Source organism: Phragmites australis, chromosome 9 (genome assembly GCF_958298935.1).
Source record: "Phragmites australis chromosome 9, lpPhrAust1.1, whole genome shotgun sequence".
Taxonomy (NCBI): domain Eukaryota; kingdom Viridiplantae; phylum Streptophyta; class Magnoliopsida; order Poales; family Poaceae; genus Phragmites; species Phragmites australis.
In genome coordinates, this window is record NC_084929.1 from 27,137,847 (window position 1) to 27,151,323 (window position 13,477).

The window sequence follows — 13,477 nt, forward strand, 5'->3', positions numbered from 1 at the left end:
TCCCGTGCTTAGCGAGCACGTTATAGGTACGGGTTTTGAGGCCCTTCGGTATCTCCGCGTTGGCGCGCTCGACCTGCCCGTTACTCCGAGGATGAGCGACGGAAGCGAAGCAGAGCTTGATGCCGAGATCTTCGCAATAGTCCCCGAACAAGGCACTTGTGAACTGGGTGCCGTTGTCGGTGATGATCCGGTTCGGGACGCTAAAGCTGCTGGTGATGCCGCGGATAAACTGGAGTGCCGTGTTTTTGGTCACCTTGATGACTGGGACCGCCTCCGGCCACTTGGTGAACTTGTCGATAGCGACATATAGGTATGCATAGCCCCCGATTGCTCGGGGGAATGGACCCAGAATGTCCAAACCCCAGACCGCGAAAGGCCATGACAGGGGAATGGTATGAAGAGCCTGAGCTGGCTGGTGAATCTGCTTTGCATGGAACTGGCACGCCCTGCAGCGCCGAACCAGCTCGGAAGCATCCTGGAGAGCTGTAGGCCAGTAGAAACCTTGCCGGAAGGCCTTCCCGACCAGCGTGCGGAACGATGAATGGCCACCGCACTCGCCCTCGTGGACCTTAGTGAGAAGATCGACGCCTTCTGCCCGGGAGATGCATTTCAGGAGGACACCTCCTGCGCTACGCCGGTAGAGATCCCCATCTACTATGGCATAGCGTCTGGACTGCCGAGCAACTCTTTCGGCAGACGCCTCATCCTCGGGTAGGAACTTTTCTTTCAAGTACCCTCGGATGTCAGACATCCACGAGGCATCTTGAGAACATTCGGCGAGCACAGCGCACTCGCCAGACGGCGGCGCCCTGACGGGGCTTCCCACTGAGGGCACCGCCGGGGTCCCCTGAATTGAGTTCGAGGTTTCCCCTTCATCCTGTTCAGCAGGCAGGACGGAAGGCCGTGCGAGTCTTTCTTCAAAGACTCCGGCAGGGACGCACGCACGTGAGGAGGCCAGGCGAGAGAGCTCGTCGGCCGGAGCATTGTCGCGATGAGGGATATGCCGCAATTCGAGGCCGTCAAAGCGTCTCTCGAGCTTCCTGACTGCAGCCACGTACGTCGCCATTTGAGGATCCGTGCACTGGTACTCCTTGGATACCTGGTTGATGACCAGTTGGGAGTCCCCTTTGACCAGGAGGCGATGAATCCCGAGCCCCACCGCAGCTCGGAGGCCGGCGATGAGACCTTCATACTCCACCATGTTGTTGGATGCGCGGAACTGCAACTGTACAACGTACCGGAGCTCTTCACCCGTTGGGGAGGTGAGAACCACTCCGGCCCCTGCGTCTTTCAGCGAGAGGGAGCCGTCGAAGTGCATGACCCAGTACCCGGGCGCGTCGTGCCCGGGATAGGCAGAGACCTCTTCTGGGATGACGCAGGGGACGGGCGTCCACTCTGCCAAGAAGTCGGAGAGCGCCTGGCTTTTGATTGCCTGGCGACTGACGAAGTGTAGGTCGAACTCCGCCAGCTCTACTGCCCATTTGACAACGCGCCCGGTGCCTTCCCGGTTCCGGAGAATGGGTCCCAGTGGATAAGTGGTAACCACCGAGACCTTGTGCGCCTGGAAGTAGTGGCGCAGCTTCCGGGAGGCGATGAGCACGGCATAGAGTAGCTTTTGCACCTGGGGATATCTTGTCTTGGCTTCCCGGAGGACTTCGCTGACGAAGTACACCGGTCGCTGCACCCGGCGAGCCCGGACGGTGGCTCCACCCGGGGGGCTACTGCAGCCCCCAGGGTTGGCGGCACGGTCGGGGCTGGCCGGGCACTCGGGCTCGACTCCTTGGCTGGGAAGAGCAGTGTGCTCGGGCTCGACCCCTTGCCCAGGGGGAGCCGCGAGGACAAGTGAGTGGTCGGGGGCCTCTGGGAGCTGGGACCCAGCACCCGGCCCCAAACACTCGTCGCGCTCCACCACCAGCACTACGCTCACGACCTGAGGAGTGGCCGAAACGTAGAGTAGTAGGGGCTCACCTTGAAAGGGAGCCACCAACACGGGTGGCGAAGTAAGGTACTTCTTTAAGTCGCGGAAGGCCTGCTCGGCCTCCGGCGTCCAGTCAAAACGACCGGATTTCTTTAAAAGCTTGAAGAGGGGGTGCCCTCGCTCCCCGAGCTTGGAGATGAAGCGCCCGAGGGCTGCCATGCAGCCGGTGAGGCGCTGGACCTCCTTGAGTCGAACCGGGGGTCGCATCTGCTCGATGGCCCGGATCTTTTCTGGATTGACCTCGATCCATCGGCCAGAGACCAAGAAACTAAGGAGCTTGCCCGCCGGCACCCCGAAGACACACTTCTCCGGGTTGAGCTTGAGGCGGGTAGAACGGAGACTGTTGAAAGTCTCGGCAAGGTCCTCGAGCAGGGTGGCACGGTCTCTGGTTTTGACCACGAGGTCGTCGATGTAAGCCTCGATGTTACGGCCAACCTGCGAGTCAAGAGTAATACGAATAGCGCGCTGGAAGGATGACCCAGCGTTGCGCAGGCCGAAAGGCATTGACATGTAGCAATAAGTCCCCACCGGGGTGGTAAAAGCAGTTTTTTCCTCGTCCCCTACGGCCATGCGAATCTGGTGATACCCAGAGTTTGCATCTAGAAAGCATAAAAGATCGCATCCCGCAGTTGAATCTATAATTTGATCAATGCGAGGTAAGGGGAAGGGATCTTTAGGGCAAGCCTTATTTAGGTCGGTGTAGTCCACGCACATGCGGAGCTTGCCATTGGCCTTTGGGACGATGACTGGGTTTGCTAGCCAGTCGGGGTGGAGGACTTCTTGGATGAATCCGGCGTTGAGGAGCTTGCTGACCTGCTCGCGGATAAACTCCTGGCGCTCTGGCGCCTGCCGCCGGACCTTCTGCTTCACCGGGCGGGCATCCGGACGCACCGCCAAGTGATGCTCGATCACCTCCCTAGGGATCCCGGGCATGTCGGACGGTTGCCAGGCAAACACGTCTACGTTAGCCCGGAGGAAGGCGACGAGCGCGCTTTCCTATTTGCTGCCCAGGTTGCTGCCGATACGGACAACCTGGGTAGCGTCTTCGCCCACCACGACCTCCTTCGTTGGAACAGAGGTGTCGGCGGCGAGTCGGGGTTTGGATGAAGAGGGTCCCGGGCCCCCTGTAGAGCCATCGACCTCGACCTGCGCTGAGACCAGAGCCATGTATGACTGTTCAGCGCAGGAGACGGCGCCGCAGGAATCGGCGAGCACAGAGATGGAGCCTGCGGGGGCGGGCATCTTAACCGTAAGGTATGCATAATGCACGGCCATCATAAACTTGGCAAGCGCCGGACGCCCGAGGATGGCGTTGTAGGGGAGAGGGAGCTTCGCGACATCGAAGAGGACGCACTCCGTGCGGAAGTTGTCCCGGCTCCCGAACGTGACAGGCAACTCAACCTGCCCGAGGGGCAGGGAGTGCCCAGGGGTCACTCCACAAAAAGGGAGCGACGGCTTTAGGCGTCGGGAAGACACCTGCAGCTTCTCAAAAGCCTCCTTAGAAAGGAGGTTGAGGCCAGCACCACCGTCGATCAGCACCCTGCCGACCTTGACATTGCAGACAGTGGGCGACACTACCAAAGGTAGTCGCCCCACGGCTGCAGTACTGGCGGGGTGATCAGCCATGCTGAACGTGATCGAAGTATCCGACCACCTTAGGGGCCTTGCGGCCTCCTCGCTCGGGGTTGCCGAGCACACCTCGCGTCGCATGATCTTGATGCCACGGCGCGAGGAAGGCGTATACGGGCCCCCGTCGATGAAGGCGACGGTGTGCTCAGGCTCCTAGAAGCCGAGCTCGGTGTTGTCGGGGGCGACCTCAGTATCGCCTCCTCCACGGGACTTGTCGCGCTCCCTCTGGCGCTGCTCCACGAGTCCTTTGACCGTACGACACTCCGTGAGGTCGTGCCATCTGGACTGGTGTATGGGACACCATTTACCTGGCTCGGGCCCCGCGGGAGCGGGGGCCCTCGCTGGAGCGGGAGCTCGGCCAGGGACCGAGGCTCTCGCTGGAGCTGGCGCCCTTGCTGGAGCCGGGGCCCTCGTAGGCACGGAGGCCCGAGGAGGAGCCCGAGCAGGGGCCCTAACGGGGCGTCGATCGACACCCGGCCGGCGCTCTTGCCGGTGATCGGGCTCTTGCGGCACCCTGTGAGCGGGGACCTGGGTTGGCTCAACGGGAGCGGCCTCGCGCTTCCTTCTCTTCTTCTTTTCCCGCTTGTCGGAGCGGGAAGAACTTGGCTGGTCGGAGGCGGGGGGAGGAGCATGCCACGCCCTGGCCTCCGCAGCCATGGCGCACTTATCGGCCAGTGCGAAGAGTTCCGCAGTGGTCTCGATCTCGTGCGTACCTAGCTTTTCGAGCATCCGCTCATCGCGGACGCCCTGCCGGAAAGCAACAATAACAGCGTGGGGGCCACTCGTGGAATGGTGTTGCGAACCTGGCTGAAACACTGTATAAAGCGCCGTAGCGTCTCCCCTTCCTGCTGTTGGACGGTGTGGAGGTCGCACTCCAAACCGGGACGTGTAAACGTGCCCTGAAAGTTGGCCACGAACTGGTGGCACAGGTCATCCCAGGAGCCGATAGACCCTGGGGGTAAGTTCATAAGCCAAGAGCGGGCGGAGCCCCTCAGGGCAACATGAAAGTAGTTTGCCATCACCTTTTCGCTGCCTCCGGCCGCTTGGACGGCCGTTGTGTAGATCTGGAGGAACTCGACGGGGTCGATGGACCCGTCGTACTTCTCCGGCAGCTCGGGGCGGAACTTGGAAGGCCACCTGACCCGGCGGAGCTCGGCGGTGAAAGCACGGCAGCCGGTGCCGTACCCCGCAGCGCGAGCGGGGGTCCTCGGTGGCGAGTGGCGGCGAGCCAGGGATCCCCGGTGGCCTTGGGCCGGGAGAGAGGAAGCCTGGTCCTCTGCCCCGACCCCCTGCCGGGTCTCCCGCTGACGCTCGAGAGTAACTCGGGCATCCTCGTGGCCCCTCCGCTCGTCAAGGCGCAAACGAAGGTCCTGGGCTTCAGACACGACTAGGGGGACGGCACTCCACCTGGAGACCCCTCGGCCCGTGCGGGTGTTGCCCGTTGAGGAGCCGGCTCTGGCGGCACCATGCCGGGAAGTGGTGCAAGGACTCCCGGCCTGCACCTGGCGACGAGCAGTGCCGACCAAAGCGATGACATCTTGTATCCACCGGCCTTCCGGAGTGTTCGGCATGGCCTGAACGGGCGGGTGCCTAAGGAGAGCATGCGCTGCAAGCAGCGCGCTCCCTGGGCTGGCCTCGTTGAAAGCGAGCTCGCGTCGTGGTGGCACCCGACGCGGTCCAGAGGTGGATCTGGCGGCCGGGGTCCCGACCACCTGCTGGGGGTCGGAAAGTGCGTCGGCAGCGGCGGTGGCGGCCCTGATGGGCCCAGCGCCTTGATCCCCTTGAGCGGGAAAAACCGCGCACGTGGATGGTGGCTGTTGCTGGTACGCAGCAGCGACTGGGCCTCCTCTGGCGTCGGGCAGCGCCCCGTCACTGGAAGTGGAGCCGGAACGCTGGAGGCGATGCCCACCGGCCATCTTTTCCTGTGGAAAAAAAAAGTGAAACAAACAATCCAGGGATATTCCCCCCTACCTGGCGCGCCAGCTGTCGGAGGGTGAACTCCTGTCGCAGGGATCCCGAGAGACCCCTTTTTAGAGATTCGGCCGGGGGGATGATCCTGAACGAGCTTGTTTGGGAAATAAGCGGGAAACGGAAATAAATGCAGTGGCTGGTGGGAGATGATCGTCCTAGTGCGAGAAAGATGGGTGCACCGGGGTTTAGACAGGTTCGGGCCACACGGGGGAGTAACACCCTACTCCTGTGTGAGTGCTATATCTATCCTTGAAGGGAATTCTTCAAGGATGTATCTGGTTACAAGAGAGAGCCACTTACAGAGAGCTTGAGGCTCTCGTGTTCTAGCTTGGCTTGAGCTGGTTCGAGCGTCTGCATCCTCTTTCTTTTTTCACCCCTTTTACGTGTTCTCCATCCTTTCCTTTTATAGGCGCGCCGACCTCGACATATCCTGAATGGGAAAGAGGGGGTGCGAGTGCCAAGGTGCCACGGAGAAAGGCGTCATCATTTCGTCTTGGCGAAGTGACAGGGGCGGTGGAAAAATGCGGCGCGTATCCGACCACCCGCCACTGTGGATGCCCTCGGGCGCCATTAAGGGGGCCCACCGGGCAGTCTCAGAGGTGCCCGGTGCGCCCACCCTGTCTTGTTCTTCTGCCAGGGCAGGGTGGCAGGCAGAGCGCTTCGATTCTGGCAACGTTATCCCGAGGCACCCGGATGAAACGGGACGGGACCCATGCATTTAATGGACCCACGCCCCCCTGCCAGTGCATGGCAGGGTCTGACACTGGGGCGTGGGCAGCTGAGAATGTCAGGATGTCAGGCCGCGCGTGCCTATTAAATGCGGCATTGGGCCTTTGACTGGCTGACACCCCGACGATGGGACCCTTCGGGTCGTCGGACGATCTTGCGCGAACCTTCGGGGAACCGAGTCCTCGGGGGCTGCCACGTGCAGCCCCGAGCACTCTCGCCCGAGTACTTCGGTGAGACCTTCGGGGAACCGAGTCCTCGGGGGCTGCCACGTGCAGCCCCGAGCACTCTCTCCCGAGTACTTGGGTGAGACCTTCGGGGAACCGAGTCCTCGGGGGCTGCCACGTGCAGCCCCGAGCACTCTCTCCCGAGTACTTGGGTGAGACCTTCGGGGAACCGAGTCCTCGGGGGCTGCCACGTGCAGCCCCGAGCACTCTCTCCCGAGTACTTCGGTGGGACCTTCGGGGAACCGAGTCCTCGAGGGCTGCCACGTGCAGCCCCGAGCACTCTCTCCCGAGCACTTCGGTGTTTGGATCATCGGGGGACTACAGTACTCGGGGATAAGTGAGAAACCTTCCGAGCACTTCCTTCCCGGTACTTGGACTCTGCGGATCATCGGGGAACTGGGGTGCTCGGGAACCTAGAGGCTACGGCCCCGAGCACCTTCCCCCGGAACTTAGTTTCTTCTTATCCTGCAGGGTGGACCTCGCGGGATGGTGACATGTGGCGGATGGCCGGCCCGGTCTCGGGATTCAGGGGCCCCTGGTTCCTAATACACCGACAAATGTACTAGATGCAAACACAAAGAATGCATGAACAAAAAATCCTAGCTACCATTATCTCACTTATCTTTGGATGGGGATTTGTGTATATGATGATCAAGATCTTCATCAATATGCTCAATCTTGTACACTTGACTTCTTTGCTTGAACCTTTACTTTATCTTGTAAGCTAAGTCTCCAGATCCCCATGCCGACCCGTGGACTTCAAATCTTCTTTGAAACCCAAACCGACTGGGGCACCTTCATATTGGTGATGACTTTCTTAGGCACCTAAATGGGTTGGTTCCACTTCCGATCCTTTCTCACAACCATGTGCGCTACCATCTTACCATTGTCCTACTTCTTGAGCTTGTAGTGGTTGCTCTTGGTCTTGATCTTGTAGTTGGACTTGGTGTAGAGGTTAGAGGTTTTGTTGGGGAGATTCTTCATCATCTTCTTCTCCTTTGTCTCCTTCTTGACTTTCTTGTATTGGAAAGATTGTGGCCTTCTTGATGGCACTTGAAGCATGTCACAATGGACCCCTCCGTAAGCTTGTTGATCATGTTGGCACCGTTATCTTAAGGAGGTTGGACATATTTTTTTGTCATTTAATATTTCCAAGTCCTTTATGAGCCTTTCCACTTCTTGCTTGAGCTCGTCATTTTCTTATGCAATGAGTTTGTTATATGGTTCTATAACAACATTGTCAATACATGTCTCATTGCAAATGGGTGAGCTAGATAAATCAATTAAATCATCACAAAAGGTGGAAGCATCTACCTTAGAATTGAAATTAAAGAGGGAGATAGATTGCTTCGAAGGAACCTTAGATTGAGATTCAATGCCCTCAAGTTTTGCCTAAAGCTCGTCAAGCTCCTTGTTTAGCAATTCGAATTTACTCCAAAATTATTTATAATTAGAAACAAAGTAGCATGAATTTCATTAAAGGCATTGAATTTCTTGAGTTCTTTAGCTTATTTCTTTAAGGGCTTTTTGTTCATTGATCAATTCAAGAAGTTCTTCTTGAGATGGTGAATCCTCATCGAACTCATCATCACTTACATCACTTTTAATACCTTTGGTCATAAAGCACTTGCGTGATGATGACCTTGAGGAAGAGTTTTCTTAGAGGAGTAGATGGTGAAGCTCTCATCACTTGAGCTTGAATCTTCATCTTCACTCACCCATCTTCCTTTGCTTGCAAATGTCTTGCTTCTTTCCCTTGTCTCCCTCTTGTTTTTGATCTTCTTCTCCTTCTTGATATGATCAATTGTGTTGATCAAGTCTTTCATGGAGATTCGATAATCAATCTTAGCATTAATTCTCTTGATGTTCTTCCCCACTTGTGAGATGAGCTTGGCAACATTGGGATCAATCTCTTCATCATTTGAGGTGCTTTGCTCATCTTATTCATCGCTCTCTTGATCTTTATCACCATAATTTTTGTTTGAGCTTGACTCTTGCTCTTGTCTCCTCATCTTTGCCTTCATGTGTGATCATAGTATTTTCTTATTTGTGAGAAAAATGTTCTTGGCATCGGATAAGGAATAAGCTTCCTCCCCAATGTTCATGGTCATCTCATGGGCGGTGATCTTGTCGAGTACTTAGCTTAGAGTCATTTTGGCAATATCGTTGTTGTCGTAGATAATGGAGACTATTAACTTGTACTTTGGAAGAAGGGCTTGAAGTATTCTTCTTACCACTTGATCGTCTTCAATTGGTGTCAAACTTAGCCTATTGATCTCATTGACAAGAATATTTAAATGTGAGTACATGTCATTAGTATTTTCATGGGTAAGTTGTTTGATATTATTGACCTTAGAGATCAGCATATGATATTTTTCATTTCACACATCCTTCGTGCCTTCATATATTTCAATGACACTAGTCCAAATATCATGTGCATTAGTGAGAGAATAAACACGATTAAATGCATAAATATTTAAAAAATGATAAAAGGATACTCTTTACCAATGCATCACATTGTCTCTCCTTGTTTGTGAGACGTGTCATCATTCCCTCCTCAGTGACTCTCCAAACATCTAAACATTTGGCTTACAAATAACAAGTCATTAGAATTTTTCATTAGGGAAAATTAGTGCTATCAAAATGTGAAGCGCTATGGGTATCCATCCCAACCCGGATGTCACAACTCTAGGTGGTTAAACCTATCAAGAGCACGAGGCTATGATACCACTTGTAGGGATCGGTGATGTCCTAAGAGGGGGTGAATTAGGACACTTAAAACTAATCAACTCCAAAAATTTCACAAGATAAACATATATCAATTTCTATCTAAATATACTCTAAGTTCATCTATTATGTCTACTCTACCGTTCAAAGGTTTGTAATCTATAGCCAATCCTAACAAACTACTCTATGAAAGTAAATATGCAAGGATAGATTGCAAGAAGTAAATGCGAAAATATAAAGATGGTAGAGAGAGTAAACTCGACACAAAGAATTTTTATCCCTTGGTATCGATGGCATAAACACCACCCCTAGTCCACATTAGAGCAGCCACCTAAGCTATATCTCCCGGGCAACACCCGATCACGACCCATGAGCCACCAAGGCCTCAAGTGGGTAGAGCAAGCAAGCCACCAAGGCAAAATCTCATCACAAGACTCTCTTCCAATCACTTGCTATCGTCTTTACTTTGGAGCTTAAACCACCAAGGCAATGGTCTCTGCATCCCCGTACAAGAGTCTTGCCGCTGCTCCACACTAAGTCGGAGGATCAACAAGTATGAGTCACCAAGGCTCATGATGCCGATGAGTCACTAAAACTTCAAGGTATTGGCGTACCACTTGGTACAATGTAGGATCACTTCTTCATCCCCTCTCTGGGCAACAACACCTAGCAACAACTCTCTCTAGGCTTATTAGCACTAATCACTTTCTAATCTTAGATGATCACTTTTAGTACTTCTGTGGCTTGGATATCTTCTCAAGTGTCTATGAGCTTCTTTGGACTCCAAAACCTTTAAATGACTGAGTGGAGAGGTATTTATAGCCTCAACCCTACGGACTAGTGTTTACCCCACGACTCAATTTACTGTATACGCCGGATGATCTGGTGTAGACAACATTATACTCATCGTACTATCCGGCGTGTACACCATCCACAAACTAGTCGTTGGAACTCCACTCAAACTCAATCTTAAGACCTGATATTTCGGTGTGTTCATCAACTCCATCATCAAACCATCCGGAGATCTTCCTCTGCCAACCAAGTTATTTCTTCTCTGTACAAAACACTCTAATGTGTAGATCTTCAGGGCACCGGACCATCTGGCATGTAGGTCTTCAGTCTTCCACAGTTGAAACCTCTAGAATAAATGCTCCAGCGCAACCCTTCGACGTGTACAACCCAGATCATCAGACTATCTAGCTTGTAGCTTCATCTACTCCTTCATCTAGAAATGCTCCTACGTGTACTCAGTGTTGAGCACTAGACCTTCTGGTGTGTACAGTTTCCATGAGTTAAAATGCTCTGGTATGTACAAACTTCTCTGTGTCAGACCATCCGACATGTGCAATTTCTCTAGGACTTCTCCAATTCAATCAATCTTTGTCCTGGCTTCGGTGGCTTCTTTGTGTATTGCATCTATGAGACCTACTAAGGCATATACTTGACAAGCATGTTAGTCCTATTGGTTATGTTGTCATTATTCATCAAAATCACATACATGCCCAAAGAGGGCTATGTTCGCTTCATTCATCGCCGTCGTCCTCGTCGTCATTGTCGTCATCGCTGTTGCCGCTGTCTTGCTCGTCCTCCTCCTCCGAGCTCATCTCGGCCTTCTTGGCCCTCTATGGCTCGTCGATGAAGTCACCCTACACCTTGTCATCTAAAATGCCAGAACCGAAGGTCAGGGGTGCCTCGTCTGTCGGGGCCTCCTCCTCCCCAGACGAGGATGCAATACTACTACAAAAATAGGCTTCACTGTTGACTCCAAAACCACCTTCACTACCAGTTTTGGAGTTGGAAGTGGGTAACGGGCAGTGAAAGTCGGAGGACTATCATTGCCGATTCCCAAGCTAACAGTGTTGCCCCTTCTAGAAAATAAAATATGCTGACTCGACTACTGCTCCCGTCACCGCTCGACGCGGTGCTCCCGCTGCCGTTTCGTCGGGCACCGATGCCACCGTAGAGGAAGACGGTGTCGTGCCCGTGCTCCAACCCCCGCCACCACCGCCCCAGGCCACCTTGCCCTACATTCACCACTGCACCGAGCAGCCGCCTTCACCGCTCCCACTAAGGAGCCCCCATGGAGGACCTCGTCAAGCTCAAGTCGCCCTCACTGCCCATGGTCACCTCACCTGGTGGCCGCCACCACACCGAGGAGCCACCCTCACCGCCCCTACCAAGGAGCCGCCCTCATCGCCTCCACGCGCAAGCACCACGCCCTACATAGAAAAATGCGGTGGCACGAAGGCCACCGCTGTAGAGAAAATGGCCCTATTAGGCCATGTGTGTAATTTTGGTGATTGATGATAACATAGTTAATAGTACTAATATATTTATCGAATATACGCTTTAGCAGGTTTCATGGATGCAATGCATGAAAAAGCCACCGCATCCGAACTCAAGATTGATTGAATTGGATGAGTTCTAAACAAAATGACTGTACCGGATGGTCCGGCGTTCAGGGTTGAACTCACCAGAGTATTTTGTCCAGAGATAAAGTGAAGGCTGATGACTTCATCGGATAGTCCAGTGCCCTGTGTGTTGAACTCACCAGAGAATTTGTGCAGCAAAGTTACCTTAGGGTAGAAAGATTTGAAGGCACCGGATAGTCCGGTGATGAAGGGTATAAAGCACCGGAGTATTTCTTGCAGAAGAGAATCGAAGCACAGAAGGATGAAGATCAACTCACCAGAATGTCTGGTGCATGTGTTTTACATACCAGATACTTCACACCAGAGTATTTCCTACAGAAGCGTTTCCGAGAGTTGAAGATCGAAGAATACCTTACTGGATGGTCTGGTGATATGTGTTGTATACACAGGAGGCTTACACCGAAGCAATTCTTATAGAGAGGGTTGCGGGTGTTGAAGATCGGAGAACAATAGATCGAAAGGTCCGGTGATGGGAAGTGTGTACACCAGAAGATCACACCAGAGTATTTTGTGCAGAGAAGAATGAAATGACTCGATTGGCTCAAGATAACTCACAGGATAGTCTAGTGATGGTTTGAAGGTTATGCCGTATAGTCCGATGCTCAGGATGACTTTGAGTGGGAGTCCAACGGCTAGTTTCTAAAGATGTACTCACTGGATGATCCAGTGTTAGTACTACTGTTCTCATCGGATCATCCGGTGTTAACAGCTTTCCTGAGCCATTGGGAAAATGGCTAGTTGGCTAGTTTAAGGTTATAAATACCTCTTCACTTAGTCATTTGAAGTGGTTGGAGTCCAGAGAAACATAGAGACACTTGAGAAGATACCAAGCCACCAAAGTGCTAAAAGTGATCATCCAAGGCAATTAGCATATAGATTAGGGAGTGATTAGTGCTATTAGGCCTATATAGAGTGTCGCTAGATGATTGCTACCTAGAGAGTGGATCAAGGAGTGATTCGAGCTTGTACCGAGAGGTACGCCTGTGCCTTGGAGTCTTGGTGACTCGCCAGCATCTTGGGCTTTGTGGCTCAAGCTTGTTGACCATTTGACTTGCTGTGAAACAGTGGCAAGACACATATACGGGAACACAGAGACCCTTGCCTTGGTGGCTCAAGCTCTAAAGTGATCACGGTGGTAAGTGAACAGAAAAGAGGCTAGTGGTGAGGCCTTACCTTTGTAGCTTGATGGCTCATTCAGTTTGAGGCCTTGCATTGGTAGCTTGGCAGCTCAAGAGTCATGACCGGGTACCGACCAGGAGCATATCTTTGGTGGAGCTCCAACATGGACTAGGCGTGACATTCATGCCATCGATACTATAAGATAAAAATCTCTTATGCTGAGTTTGTCTCTCTACATTATTTATATTTTCGCACTTATATTCTTGCAATTTACCTTGCTAGAGTAGATTGCAATCTAGTTGAGTGGCAGAGTAGACATATTAGATAAATTAAATGCATATTTAGATAGAAATTAAGATAGATTTATCTTGTGAAGTTTTTGAAGCCTATTTTGATTTAGGTTTTCAAGTGGGGAAAAATGCAAAAAAAAAACTCCAAAAGTCACTTGGATTTTGATTTCCCGCCAGAAGTTGTTTTGTTGCAAAAAAAAAAAAAGAACCCCAAAGGTTCGGCTTTGTTGCAAAAATACCACCAAGAATTCAAAACATTTAAAAAATCACAAAAATTCTAAAAAAAATAGAGACAATTCTAAGACCTTCTGTGAATTTTTTTAAAAAAATAATATCCTTTGCATCATAATTCATGGAGATGAAGTTTGAAAAAAAAAG